This window comes from Octopus bimaculoides, chromosome 1 (assembly GCF_001194135.2).
Source record: "Octopus bimaculoides isolate UCB-OBI-ISO-001 chromosome 1, ASM119413v2, whole genome shotgun sequence".
In the NCBI taxonomy this organism is placed as follows: domain Eukaryota; kingdom Metazoa; phylum Mollusca; class Cephalopoda; order Octopoda; family Octopodidae; genus Octopus; species Octopus bimaculoides.
This window is the reverse complement of record NC_068981.1, coordinates 93,988,503-93,992,195: the sequence shown is the minus strand read 5'-3', so window position 1 is coordinate 93,992,195 and position 3,693 is coordinate 93,988,503. Positions and strand designations below refer to the sequence as shown.

The 3,693-nt window shown below is 37.3% G+C and overlaps 1 protein-coding gene across 1 annotated transcript in view; it reads left to right on the top strand.

Annotated features, from left to right (window-relative positions):
• Positions 1-3,693, top strand: part of LOC106875277 (cytochrome c oxidase subunit 6B1) — an 11,736-nt gene that overhangs the window by 5,230 nt on the left and 2,813 nt on the right. The window lies entirely within an intron of this gene.

Sequence of the window (3,693 nt, the reverse complement as noted above, 5' to 3'; positions counted from 1 at the left end):
AAAATTTGTATGCAATAAATTGCTTATACTTCTACAATGCACAAAATATTTTAACAATTTTTTTAATACAATTTTTAATAATATATAATTATAAAAATACAGCAGGATTTTCTTTTTATATACATTGAATGGCACTGGAGGTCAAGTTGGAGTAAAAGAGGGTTCAGAAGGGGTCTATAGGCAAAACATGGTTGAGAACTATGATCTATATGTTTTGACTCATTGAAATTAAAGAATCTTTTGTACGAGATGGTATCAAAAAGTTCCCAGATTAGTTATGTTTAATAAAAAATAACTTATTTACCTAAGTTTTAACATCCTCTCCTTCGAAATAGCTACCTTGCATAGCAATACACCAGTCCCAGTGTTCCTACCACTTCTGGAACCTTAGCTGGAAGTTGTTTTCCGTAAGCGAGTTGAAGACCTTCTGTGATTCGCTCTGGATTTCGACATCTTGGGGAAGAAGTGGAAGTCTGCAGATGCTAAATCTGGCAAATAATGTGAGTGCTGAAGTAATACCATGTTATTTTTGGCAAGAAACGCACAAGTGCAGAGAGCTTGGGTGCAGGGTGCATTATTGTCATGAAGAATCCAATTTTTGGTGTTCCACAGATCCGGTCACTTTAGCTGACTGTCCTCCCTCAAATGCTTCAAAATGTTGCAGTAGAACTTTCAGTTGATGGTCTGTCCCTGGAGGATGAATTTTTGATGCACAATACTGCAGATGTCAAAAATAAAAATGAGCATGCTTTTGATTGAACTGCGGCTCTGTCATGCCTTCTTCGGTCGTGGAGATGAAAGGCTCTTCTATTGTGACAACTGCTGTTTCGTTGCCATAAGCTTGCCAAAGCACACATAATGTCTCTGTAGCAGACTTCCCAATTTTAACACAAGATTTCACATTGGCTCTTTGTTCCAACTACCTGTCCATGACAAAATTGCAGACTATAGCATACATGTGACAAAAACACATTTTATTACTTGCTAAGTAAACTCAGCAATGTCACTAGATGTGTGCGCGTGCATGCACATACACATGTTTGTTATGTCATAAGAATTTAGAAACTTTGAAAGAATGTGAAATATTTGATTTTTACTGTTAACTCAATATTTACATGTTATTATTTATAGCTTTATCTAAATTCAAACCATATCCTGTAGCTTATTTAAGGTCATTGGGGTACCTCCAACATTGTATTTCTAATGCAATTTCAATTTCATGACATTCTTGTCATTGTTCAAGACTGTAGTTTTCAACCAGGGTCCATGTGTCCGTTGGGGGTCCAATATAAGATTTGGTTAAAATATCCTTGGGCTGAACAAAGCCTTGTGAGTGGATTTGGTAGATGGAAACTGGAAGAAGCCTGTCGTATATATACTCTGCTAAGTAGCTGGTGTTAGAAAGGGCATCCAGCTATATACATGTGTGTGTGTGTTTGTGTCTATCCCCCACCACCACTTGACAACCTGTGTCGGTGTGTTTACGTCTCTGTAACTTAGCAGTTTGGCAAAAGAGACCGATAGAATAATTACCAGGTTTAGCCAAAAAATTAAGTACTGTGGTTGATTCATTCGGTTAAAAAATTCTTCAAGGTGGTGCCCCAGCATGGCCACAGTCTAATGACTGAAACAAGTAAAAAATAAAAATGTAATAGAATTCTTTAAGCATTGGGTCCATCTGAGTAAAATAGGAATTGAAGGGGTCCTTAGGCAAAAAGAAAAATGATTGAGAATCACTGGTTTAAGTAAATGAAAGAGTGATTGAAATGTGATGGTTTAATTACCCTCTGGGTAGTAGTGTAGCTAGAGGTGGGGACACTTCACCCCAGGTGACTCTTTTATGTTGGTGGTACTTTTGGGTCTGCTGTGTAAGCCTGTATATTGTGGGGATGTATGAGAAAATAAGTTGTCATGATCAAACATTTCCCAAGAACACAGAAGGTTTAGTATCCAATTTTCCATGCATTTCTGAATATTGTAACACTTTTGGAGAGAAATAATGGATCTTTGTAGTTTTCATCACTGTTTACAATTTTGTTCCAATTGTTTTCAAATTTGGTATATGAATTAAGTTTTGTATACTAATTTATGAAAATGAAATTCCTCTTTCCTATAAATCCACAATTAAAAAGTTATTAGCCTTTAAAATATGCAAAACTTGGGTATTTTAGCCAATCAGAAGCGAGTATTTTACATATCACTGTGGTGAAAATTTCTTTTTCCATAGTAACCAAAGCAAAGAAGCACCATGTGTTGCATAGCTGATTGCGAAGAACTGTTTCCATAGTAACCAAAGATGCTGCGCATGTGCACAAGGAGGAGAAAGAGATATGAAAAAGATAATTTATTTTATAAAGTTTTAGTTTAATATTTTGACATGCCAATGCCCCCACTGGCCCTTGATGATGAAAGAGGCAGCAAACATGCTGTTTTCTGATTGGCTGAAAATTCTCAAACTTTGAACACCTTAACATTTTTGCAAATTTTTCTAGAATAAATGAATAAGAAATTCGGGTTCAGCATCAAAAATTACATCTATACGATACATCTATAAGATGATTGTAAACAGTGATGAAAACCATAAAGATCTGAAATAACATCTTTATGGAACTTAAATTTAACATTTTGAATCTTCCATTTCTAATGTTTTCTTACCTGTTTTGGTTGCATGGATGGGATTAATGTTTCAGTATCTTCTTCTAAATTGACTTGGTTACTTTATTAGTACTTGCTTCAGTCATTGGACTATGGTCAAACTGGGGCTCCACCATGAAGAGTTAAGTTGAACAAATCAGTCCCAGTACTTAGTTTGTCTTAAGTCTGGGTCTTATTCTATTGGTTTCCATTGCCAAACTGCTAAGTTACAGGGATGTTAACAAGCTTACACTGGCTGTCAAGTGGTGGAGTGGGGACAAACACAGACACTCACTCATATATGTATGTATATACACACACAGTAAACTTCCACAGTTTCCGTCAACCAGATTCACTCACATTGGTTGATCAAGGTTTATAGTTGAAAATACTTGCCCAAGGTGCTATGCAGCGAAACTGAACCTGAAACGTGGTTGCACACTGAGCTTCTTAACCACACATTTTACTTGTACTTCATTGTGCCTATATTTTATTGTTTCTTATTTCTTTATTGCTCACAAGGGGCCAAAGAAGGACAGACAAAGGGATTAAGTCGATTACATCGACCCCAGTGCGTAATTGGTACTTAATTTATCAACCCCGAAAGGATGAAAGGCAAATTCGACCTCGGCGGAATTTGAACTCAGAATGTAACGGCAGACGAAATACCGCTAAGCATTTTGCCTGGCATGCTAACGTTTCAGCCAGCTCGCCGCCTATATTTTATTGTTTCTGCTGACACACTATATACATCTTTTAAGAGGTTAAACTGCAACTTTGTTTTCTCTTTGTAGTTTACTTTGTATCTTCTCACATTGTTCTGGCCTTATACAACATCATCATCATCATCATCATCATCGTTTAACGTCCGCTTTCCATGCTAGCATGGGTTGGATGATTTGACTGAGGACTGGTGAAACCGGATGGCAACACCAGGCTCCAGTCTGATTTGGCAGAGTTTCTACAGCTGGATGCCCTTCCTAACGCCAACCACTCAGAGAGTGTAGTGGGTGCTTTTACGTGTCACCCGCACGAAAACGGCCACGCTCGAAATGGTGT